This window comes from Rhinatrema bivittatum, chromosome 2 (genome assembly GCF_901001135.1).
Source record: "Rhinatrema bivittatum chromosome 2, aRhiBiv1.1, whole genome shotgun sequence".
NCBI classification, from domain to species: Eukaryota; Metazoa; Chordata; class Amphibia; order Gymnophiona; family Rhinatrematidae; genus Rhinatrema; species Rhinatrema bivittatum.
Window position 1 is genome coordinate 576,294,911 of NC_042616.1, and position 11,518 is coordinate 576,306,428.

Here is an 11,518-nt window from a genome sequence, read left to right on the forward strand (position 1 = left end):
TGGATCCCTTCATGTGGAACAACTGGCATTCCATATCCTCGATAAAGCCATATATCCCATAGTCCTGGGCTTACCCGGGCTTCAGCAACATTCTCCCCAGTTTGATTGGGTCTCATTTCAGATATCTCGATGGGGTTCTGACTGCCATATGACCTGCTTAGAAAAGGTAGCTATCCAGCCATGTCTCTCAGCTCCTGTTGTTCCAACTGGTCTTCCTCTGCAGTATGTGCAATTTGCTGATGTCTTCACCAAACAAAGAGCAGACACCCTGCCTCCTCACAGAAAGTTTGATTGCATCATAGACCTTTTACCAGGTGCCAAGCCTCCTCGGGGTAAGATCTACCCCTTGTCTCTACCTGAAACTAAGGCCATGTCAGAATATATGCGAGAAAATCTGGACAAGGGGGTTCATCTGTCGGTCTACCTCCTCAGCAGGTGCAGGTTTCTTCTTTGTGGCAAAGAAAGCCGGAACTCTCCATCCATGCATATACTACCATGGCCTGAACGCAATTACCCGGAAGGACCACTACCCCTTGCCGCTAATTTCGGAGTTATTTGATCACGTGTAAGGAGCAAAGATTTTTTCTAAGTTGGACCTCCGGAGGGCATATAACCTAATCCAGATCCGAGAAGGCGACAAGTGGAAAATGGTTTTTAACACCAGAGATGATCATTATGAATACTTGGTCATGCTGTTTGGATTGTGAAATGCACCAGCCATGTTCCAAAACATGATGAACAAGATCTTTGTTAAGGTTTTGATGTGTTGGTATGGATTCTTGGGTACTGCGGTGATGGCCACTTCCACGGGAAGGAGCCCCATGAGGAACCGCAATACTAGGCTAGACTCTATACACGCAGACACAGAGACTTAATATTTATTATACAGCTTGGTGGTACTGCCCAGGGGTGGCAGCAGTGAGGTAACCCAGCAGAGTTAGTCCAGGGGTCCTCAGGAGAGGAGACCAGTCCCACGTTCATGTAGATGATAGGCAGCACAGGGTAGAAGGAAGAGTCCCAGATGCAGACTCCCAGTGCTGAAGCTGAGGATGAGACAAGCTGACAATGTTAGTTACTCTCTGAAGTAGGTAGCTGTATTGATGAGGATCCTGGCAGGCAGAAGTACTTGAACTGTAGGCACCAAGGTAGGGAGAGCAGGCCCTCGAGGAGCAAGTACCCGGTATCCCAAATAGGTACCTGAAAGAAAGCACAAGGGCCACCAAGGAGCGGGTACCCAGATTAGAGATGACTCCGAAGGGTAGAGAGAGCTTCCAGGGGCTGCTGGGAAGTGGCAGAGCAGCTTAGACTGGAGCAATTCCAATCCTTGCTAACTCAGTTTGTTAGCAAACAAAGGGATGACTAAATACCCGGATAGCGTGACGTCACTCGGAGGGGACAACCCCAAGGTTCCCTCCATGATGTGGATAAAGACATGGGTGGCGTACGTGCACACACCCTAGGAGGCCTTCAGGAAATCCATGGCGAACACCGTCGCCGTTGCCATTCCGGGGATGCCGGGGAGAGAGCAACATGAAGACGTGGCAGCAGCCATCTTCCCAAGGCTTGAGGAGAGAGAAGGAAGAAAGGCGAAGCACAGAGGTCGAAGCCATCTGAGACCGGACGCAACAATCTTCAGGGACCTCCTCTATGAGTGCTTAGTTGTATATTTGGATGACATCTTCGTTTTCTCTAAGGATCTGGTTACCCATCACCAAGACATTGCCCGGGTACTCCAATATCTCTAAGACAATTGGCTTTATGCCAAACTCGAGAAGTGTCTGTTCAAAAAAAGAGAGCCTCCCATTTCTGGGTTACATAGTCTCCAGACTGGGTTTCCACGTGGACCCCGACAAATTCAAATGCATACAAAATTGGCCTTAGCCTAATGGTCTGCGAGCTCTACAGAGATTCTTGGGCTTTGGCAATTATTATCGCAATTTTATTGGGTCTGGGTGACGGAGACAGGGTTCCAAAAGGAAAGCTGCCTTTAAGTCTTGGAAGGCTGTCACAGCCAAGTTGGCTGCTCCACTCATGGCCCTGACCTGAAAGGGGGCCAATACCAAGCTCTGGCCGCCTGAGGCTGTGACAGCCTTCCAAGACTTAAAGGCAGCTTTCCTTTTGGAACCCTGTCTCCGTCACCCAGACCCACATCGTCCCTTTATTGTTGAGGTGGACGCCTCTTCTGAAGGAGTAGGGGATGTATTGAGCCAGTACTCTTCCTCAGGAACCTTGCACCCTTGCTTCTTTTTCTCCAGGAAGTTTCCCCCAGCCAAGCATAATTATAGTATCAGCAATAAGTATTACTGGCCATCAAGCTCGCGCTGAAGGAATGGTGTCAGTGATTGGAGGGGGCACAGCGTGGCTTTGCTCGGCTTAGCTCGGTTAGAGAGGTTAGAGGGAAGACTCTGCCGGAGAAGTCATCGTCACAGAGGCAAGTAAATTCAACATTTCAGCGGGAACGATCAACTTGTTGTCAATTGTAAACTGTTTCTGTATTCATAAGATGCCACCCAAGCGAAAGGGAAGAATAAGGGTGTTTCCCTCTCTACCCCCGCCTTCGCCAATACAACAAGAAATTGTTCGCTTTTTGTCCGCACCTGCATTCAATCCAGGGGCTAAGGACACTGCTGATTCAACACTGTTGGGAGACAGGGCTGAATCTTTAGAGGAGGCATCTCTGAGTCCTCATCTTGATGTTCCACCTACAATCAGGGCAGCTGAAGACCCTTTGTGTGGTTCCCCTGAAGAACTCAATTCCATTGAGTCCTGCCCCGCGAGTAGATCCATCGGAGGAAGAGAAGGGACAATACTCGAGGCAAGAGATCAGGCCTCAGGAGGTAACCACACAGAGACTTTAAAGCGCCCTGCGGTGGTTACACTGGAACTGATATGGGATTTGATAGCTAAAATGTCCGCAGATATTAAAGGACTAGAGAAAAAGGTGGACGTTGGGACAAGGAATAGTCAACAGGAATTAATGGAAATCTGAGAGAGTTTCAAAAACTCTGAAGCTAGAATAAAAATACTAGAAGAAAAGGATAAAAAGAATTTAGAATTCCAGTCAATAGTAGCTAAAGATAGGGATTCTTTATCTAGACGTATTGAATTATTTGAAAATAATAGTAAGCGTTTGAATCTACGCCTGCTCAACTTTCCTAGGATAGCTGGCCAGGTTCCGATGGAAACGCTGAAAAAGTTCTTTGTGGAAGTTTTACATTTTCCAGAAATTGAATTACCTTTAATAAGCTATTGCTACTTTTTTCCTAAGAAAAATCCAAATTTAAATTTAGAGGAGATGCCTTTTCAAGGTGATCTCACAAATTTCTTGGAGAGTACTAATAATCAGGTAATTGATAGGGGATTACTGGTCGCTTCCTTTATACATTTATTTGATTTGAATAAAGTTATGAAGCAATATTTCAGTAATTATCCTATTACATTCCATGAAAATTTGGTAAAATTTTTTCCAGATTTACCTATAGCTACCCAGTTAAGAAAAAGAGATTTTCTGACTCATAGACAGGAAGTATTGACATTGGGATATACATTTACCTTGCGATATCCTTGTAAATGTGTCATAAAAAACAACAGGATACATATATATTCTTTAGCCCAGTTGACTTAAAAACTTTTGTTGATCAAAAAAGATTAGTTACAATACCAAATCAGACCAGTGAAGTATAAGAATTTATGCAGGGTAACAATGTTGTAATCTAGTTGTAGAGTCTTTTACTATGTTTTCTCCCTTAAATTTCTTTAGCCTCTGGAAATTAGATGATGGATATTAAAATTTCATTTGGTTATGTCATAATTAGATTGATTATATGTTATTCTTATATACTGTAACTTTAACTGTAGAATCAACAGTTATGGTGTAATAACAATGTTTACCTGTCTAATATTGAAAAATCAATAAAATATATAAATTAAAAAAAAATAGCCTCAGTGGCTTATTTTGTGAAGCCTGTAATGTTCTGGGCTTGTCTAATCATGGGTTGCCAAAACACTTGTTCTGCACCATGCAGTGCTAGAAAATTATAGCGCAGACACTGTATTAAATTTGATATCTAGTGTGTGCATTTATCTTAATCCATGTCGAAAGAGATGGCAAAACAGTCCTGAAGTGCTTCCTCCGACACCATAGTGTTTCGGAGTCTATTACTCCTTCTTCAGGGACCTTCAGGTGAAAACAAGCCGTCTACATGAATTCAATGTTATTCGGTCAGTCCTTAGTTTAAAAACAGCGTCTGCTTGTGCGGTGCACTGTCAAAAAATGCAGCCTGCCAGCGTGCCGATAAACAACTGACCTATACTGAGGCTATTTATGACGGTTGCTTTATACACACTTCTAAGAGTTTCTCTCACAGCTGAATTCTTATATCGTGACTTGTTTCTTATTTTCAGCTGCATCTTTGGGTTATAATTATTTTGACACCTTCTGGTCAGCATCAGTATGCACATGTACTGTGTTTCAAAGTGATCTGCAATCTGTGGCCCACAGCACTGTGGTTCCAATAATTGGATTATAGGGAGAGGGAGTATAAAAAGGTAGGACAACAACCTTGGATAAAAAGCGGTAATTGAAGTGTACTCCCTTGTTTGAGATTTTCCCTTAGAAACCTTCAGGGACTGTGGGAGTCCTGTTAAACTTGATGATGTGTCAGGAGTTGTTCCAGATTTGGGGGAGGGGGGGGGGGCAGAGGCACTGGCTCCTAGGTCCAAAGGGACTTTTGGTTTAGTCACTCAAATAAAAGTCCTCAGACCAAAAAGTGTTCCAATAAAAGAACAGTTTACAATTGTAAAAGTGGTAATGAATGACAGAAATTTCCTTTTCCAGAATCACAACACAATATCCTCCTCTGGATGTAATTGCAGATTTCTCAGCAAACACCTTTATACCAATTATCTCCTTGGCCACAAGCAAGTGGACCCTTGTGCTGCTCTCTAACCTATAGATAGGAAAGGCAATCTCCCCTTCTTTTACCTTTCTCCTCAGGGAGCAGGCCCACAGAACACTGTCTCTTTCTCTCACCAACAGATCGATACAGAAAAACGCGCGGGAGAGCTGGCGAGCGCCCACTCTCCCAGCGAGCGCACACGCCACTCTCCTGGGCGCGCGATTCAGGAGGCTGTCCTATGCAAATTAGGGACCGTGGTAAAAGAAGGCGCTAGGGTCACTAGCGCGTCCCTAATGCCTCCTTTTTGATAGAAGCAGCGGCTGACAGTGGGTTTGACAGCCGACACTCAATTTTTCCAGCGTCGGTTCTCAAACCCACTGACAGCCACGGGTTCGGAAAATGGACACCGGCATAATTGAGCATCCGTCTTCTGACCCGTGGGCCGCGGGCCGATTTTTAATGGGGGGTTTTTTTAATTTTTACTTTTTTTTACTTTTGGGGACTCCAACTTAATATTGCTATGATATTAAGTCGGAGGGTGTACAGAAAAGCAGTTTTTTCTGCTTTTCTGTACAGTTCCCCGGTGCCGGCCGAAATTAATGCCAGCCTTTGGGCAGGCGTTAATTTCTCAAAGTAAAATGTGCGGCTCAGCTGCACATTTTACTTTCTGTATCGTGCGGGAATAACTAACAGGGTCATCAACATGCATTTGCATGTTGTGGGCCTATTAGTTTTGAAGGGGGTTGGACACGCGTTTTCGACGCGCTATTACCCCTTACTGTATAAGAGGTAAAGCTAGCGTGTCGAAAACGCATTGGCTGTCAAATCCGGTGACAAACGAGGGCCGATTTTAATTTTTTTTTTTTAATTTTTTGATTATTTTAAACTTTTGGGACCTCCGACTTAATATCACCATGATATTAAGTCGGAGGGTATACAGAAAAGCAGTTTTTACTGCTTTTCTGTACACTTTCCCGGTGCCGAGAGAAATTAACGCCTACCTTTGGGTAGGCGCTAATTTCTGAAAGTAAAATGTGCGGCTTGGCTGCACATTTTACTTTCTGTATCGCGCGGGAATAACTAATAGGGCCATCAACATGCATTTGCATGTTGTGGGCGCTATTCGTTTCGGGGGGGTTGGATGTGCGTTTTCGATGTGCTATTACCCTTTACTGAATAAGGGGTAAAGCTAGTGTGTCGAAAACGCGCATCCAAACGCGGGTTAACAGTGCTCTCCATCGGAACGCACTGTACTGTATCGGCCTGTAACTCAACACAAATAACACTCTTTAGTGACTTTGTTTGAGCCTGAGTATAGAATTATGAATAAGCCTCCCAACAGGGATAGACCAAATAAATAATTCTACTTAACAACACATTTCCAAAACATACCAGCTGTTGGTAAGTATAGGTTTCACCAAAGGAAATATGGCAATTCTGTCTCCAAATATAAAAGACTTAGTTTCAGCTGACACAAAGCTCAGTATACCTATTCATTCCAATTTTTATTACCATATCCATTATACGCAGTTATTATGTTATTAAAAAGCTTCAGATTTCTATAGAAATCTTGGACATTTGATAAGCATCTTTGGGCAATTTGTGAAATCAGTGGAGTTGCCTGTGGGCATCCAGTCATATACAGATTGTCTGTAGGAATGTGCAGCTTTCAAAAAGTCTTCCCTGAGCAGAACAACAAAATAAATATTTAAACAACAACAAATGGAGAAAGACCCCCAGCACAATGAAAATGCTATGACAGGCATGTTATTATCAGGAAGAGAAAGAACATCGACAGCGTTTTACCATGTTGTCTGCTAAACCAATCGAGAAATCTGAATCAAATCATAGGTTTCCTTTAAGTCACGGCAATCCACAGGCAGCTCCACTGAAACTAATGGAGCAGCCATGGATGTATGCAGCCAGATGCTGCAAATCTATGAATCCACCATTGATATTAACTCTGCTTCAGCAGCCGGTACTGCATGCCTGATTTGTAAATGCCTTGCATTATCTCATTAATACACTAGATCCATCAGCTGTATGTCATCTCCTGAACAGCAGAGCTAAACAAATATGGCGCTATAATAAGACTTCACAAAAAAATGTAGGCTGCTTCCAGTGTATCATCAGTTTCTCATGTTCTGCAATTAAGAGCAAGGCATTTCCAATGCAAAAGGAATCTTTGCTGTCTATGATTTTTTCATATGCATTGAGTTTCTCTCTCTAATATGCTTAAAGACAGAACAATAGGAGAAGCACAGGAAGTTGTTCGTCATTCACATTTCTGATATATGTCAGGTGCTATGACACAGACCTGTCATTTGGTGCCTAATTGCTCTCAAAACTGCTGTGACGTGCTGCTGATTAGAATTCCTCTTCTTTAAAGCAGATTACACCTGGTGTCCTCTTGCACAAACAATGCATCGCTTGTCATGTCCCCTTATATATCTGAGAAGAAACGAGTCTGCATTCGAATACACGCCGAGTACAGAAATTGAATACTTCAGTCAGAGCACATCAGTCACTTAGCGGAATACATTTATGGGTTTATTATAGTAAAACACAGCAAAGTGAAAGAAAGCGTACGCTGACTGTTATATACCGAAGTTGGTTTCATTCATTATTGCCTTACCATCAGTGTATACAGGAGCCAGTTCAGAATCCATGAATTATCTGAATTACAGCTAGCTTGGTGGATGATTTGATGATGTTCAGTCTGAATTCAAGGCTCTGGGTTTACTTTTAACTCAGAAAATTGTTAGCCAATTTGATTCTCATAACATCCCAAGGTAGAATAATTCTCTACAGAAATACATTTGTGTGTGACACAAACACTGCCTGCTTTTAAAGAATGCAATATGCATGGACAGAACATGTAGCAAACTTGTTACTAAGTTGTAGATCTTGCCTTGCAGTTTAGACCTTCTCTTTAAATATAATCACTGAAAAAAAAAAATAAAGAAATAAATTGTTGAAGAGGAAAGCCTAATTCAGTACATACAGTTCCCACTATCATAATAAGCTAGTATCACAGTAATATAGTAACATAAAGAATGATGGCAGATAAAGACCAAAACTTTGCCCATCAATTTTGTTTTATTAATCTTTCTATCTTTTTAGTTTAGTTTTAGGGTACTAACAACTTCCGCTCTGGGCGGGCTACCCCCAAGCCCAAATATAGACTATAGGTGTAGCAGAAAAGTGGCCCCATTTCTTCATTTCCATTCTCAAGCCAGCAGGGATCCTCTGCGTTTGTCCCACGCCCTTTTGAATTCCATCACTGTTCTTGTCTTCGCCATCTTTTCCGGGAGGGCGTTCCATGCGTTCACCACCCTCGCCATGAAGAAATATTTCCTGATGTCAATCCTGAGTCTTCCCACTTGGAGTTTCATATTGTGACCTCTAGTTTTATAGTTTCCATTCCATCAGAAAAGATTTGATTTTTGTGCATCATGAATACTTTTCAGGTATTTGAAGATCTGTATCATATCTCCCCTGTCTCTCCTTTAATCCAGGGTAGTAGATGTCAGTAGATAAGGGCCACAAAATAGTAATGACTTCCTTGCCTGCACTTATCTAAGTGTAACTCTCCAGCAGGGTGGGAATGGGAGAGGTACGTTTCCCCTCTATACGGTGTCGAATTTAAGTAAGTTACCTTCACCATTCCTTCTGCAGGGAATACAAAAGAGAATACCACTTTTCTGTATGGTGATGATTAACTAGTCAGTGAGTTTCTCTGGAGGTAGGAGAGAAAGGCTGATATCTTTTAGATTGTTTCCTATGATAATAATCACACATAAAGGAATTTGATGAATTTTATGGAATTAATAAAATAATTTAACATTATAATTGCTCTTTTGATCTACAGAAAGAAACTTCCATTTACACAGAACCTCATGGCAGTGCTCTGAAAGGAAATCAATAAGTAAGTATATTTCCTTTTCCAAATACCTTTCTTTAACTTCTGTTTTCTTCATTTTTTCCAGGTTTCTAACCTCATTATACCTTACATTAACTATTTCTTCTTCTTTTTGTAGGCTTTTCAAAACATCTCAGTACAGCTCTATCAGAGAAGTATGAATTTAGAAATCAGAAGACAATAAACACCTCACGTCCTAAACAAAGAACTTGGTTCTTTTCTTAGGTTTTTCTTCCTATTGTGTTTTTCGGGAATCCAGTTTTTCTGAAAGTTCTCTTTCCAGGTATGTATTTTTGATGTTTTATAAGAGTGCATACTACTGTATAAGTTTTGTAAGTGGTAAGACACTATAGTTCATTGATACAACCCAAAATGAGAAAATATTTCCGGCTACAAATGTGTGTAAATGCTGTGAGTTTACAGCTCACAGTTCTGCAGCAGAGAATCATTGGCGCTCTCCCTTCAAATCTACTCTGTTGGGTCTTCAGTTCCTCTGCAGTTCTATCTGGCAGCTGAGCAGTGATAAGATCCTAATACTCTATTTTGACTTGATCAAAAAGAGAAGACTGTCGACCCTCTCGCATCCTAATCTCTTCTGCCCGCTAAATATCAGGAGGCACACTCTCTTCCTCCACACACATTCTTCCCCCAACCCCATCCAGGCTCTCCTATCCGTCAGTCTCCATCATTCTGTCTTCATCCCCAGCCCCTGCATGCCAGCTCATCCCCTCAAGTCATACAGCGATCAATGGAATTGTTGAAGCCCCCACTGGGTGCCACTTTATGTAGCCACCCCCTGTCCCAGCATGAGTCCCATTTAAGAAGTCATGAAGGTGTTGACTTGCACCCATGATAGCAAGGAACCCAGAGTCACTGGAAAAATTATACACAATGGATTGGGGCTCCCAATAGCTAGTATTTATTAGAGATAGGTTTAGTAGATATTAACAGAAGAATGAAAAATACAGCTGTCTTGGATGGGCTGGGGATAGGGATGGGGGTGGGATCAAAATAATGGAGGTTGACTGAAGGGAGGTATAGAAAAGGAAGGGCCAAAGGGATTTTTTTTTAATGTTTGACAGTGCAAAGGACCCCAGAATTGGCTACTAATAATGAACTCTCTAAATTTTTCCAGGATATGTGCAGGTATTCTCTCTGTTGAGCACATTATTTTTGCAAATGAGTGGCAGTAATGGGGGGGGGTTCCCCTATTCCCCCCTTCCAGTATCCTCTACCTTGTCTCTTACCTTCCCCCAGTTTTAAAGCTAGTCTCTTGGTGGGAGGAGGAAGGTGACCCTGGACACCCTGTTCTACAACTGGTCTTTTGCAGATAGCTCAGTTGCCATAACTGCTGTGTTTAGGGAGATAGGAAGGGAGCAAGGAGCTGTCTCTCTGGTGCTTCCAGCCTACCTGCCAATGCTGCGTTCTTCCTTTCCACATACATGCACCCAGGCACAGACTGCATCACACAAATACAGAGACAGATATCCCACATACAGATAGACACAGTCACAGAGAGAGACACACAACAACCAGAAACATAGAGATACTTACCTCACAACATCAGACACCAGAGACACAGACTGCACCACAGACAGATGGTGTCTTTTCAGCTGCCTCACTCTCTTTCATTTTTTCTTTCTCCAGATAGTTTGGCTGAGATTGCCCAGCTGGACTGGCCCAATTGACCTGGCTGGGAATCTCTCTCTCTCTGTCTCTGGGCTAACTAGCTGGCCTGATTGGTTTCTCTTGCACCCACCAATCCAACCAGTCTCCCACCAGTTTCTCCATTCCCTCCCATCCCATCCCCCAGCCCTCATTCATGATGAGATCAGCCTACAAGAAGTGTCTCCTGCAACTTTGAACATGCTCACAAGGCCAGCACAGCCTGAGAGCACTAGCAAAGCCAGCGGCACAGGCTCCTGCTGCTCCAGTCACAAAGTCCTGGTCTGTGTTGTGTGCAGTTGAAGATGCGGCATGCGCGGCCACTGGAAAACCCTACATGGCCATACATGTACATACCTTAAAGGGCAAAGTGGCTGCAAGCACCTTTTTGTTAAAGAAAAAATGAAAACAACATATTGTTCACTTTTTGTTTTGTTTTCAAAACAAAAGGAAATGAAATTGAAAATGTCATAGTTTTGTATTTGTCTCTGTATATTTTAATTTTAATTTTGTATACAATTCTTAATGATGTATTTTTAATTTTGTACACCATCTTATTCATTTCTATTGTTTGGAAATGCAATTTATAAATAATTAAAATTAAATTAAGACCACCAGAACAAATGAGTTTTCAACTGGTTTAAGGAATGTCATGTCTGAAGTGATAGTAGCATATAGTAACTTAGTAAATGACAGCAGAAAAAGATCCAAGAGGTCCATCCAGCCTGCCCAGCAAGCTGTATTTATTTATTCTTTTAATTTATTTATTTTTATTCTGTTAATGTAGTAACTGTCGCTCCATGCAGGTTGCCTCAATGCAGGTTGCGCCTTATCTTCATATCTATCCGTTAGCCACTAGGTATCCTCTGTGATAATCCCAAGCTCTTTTGAATTCCATTGCAGTTCTTATCTTAATAATCTTTACCAGGAGGACATTCCATGCATCCATCACCCTTTCTGTGAAAATATTTTCCTGATGTTGTTCCTTAGTCTACCCCCTTGGAGCTTCATATTGTGACCCCTAGTTCTACAG

At 42.3% G+C, this 11,518-nt stretch overlaps 1 long non-coding RNA gene across 2 annotated transcripts in view; it reads left to right on the top strand.

Annotated features, from left to right (window-relative positions):
• LOC115086215 overlaps positions 1-11,073 on the top strand; it is a 49,753-nt gene extending 38,680 nt beyond the window's left edge. For both annotated transcript variants that reach the window (XR_003855162.1, XR_003855161.1), the window contains exons 3-5: positions 8,770-8,826; positions 8,939-9,103; positions 10,468-11,073. This is a non-coding gene — a long non-coding RNA (uncharacterized LOC115086215). The remainder of the gene's footprint in view (positions 1-8,769; positions 8,827-8,938; positions 9,104-10,467) is intronic.
• The last annotated feature ends 445 nt before the right edge of the window (positions 11,074-11,518 follow it).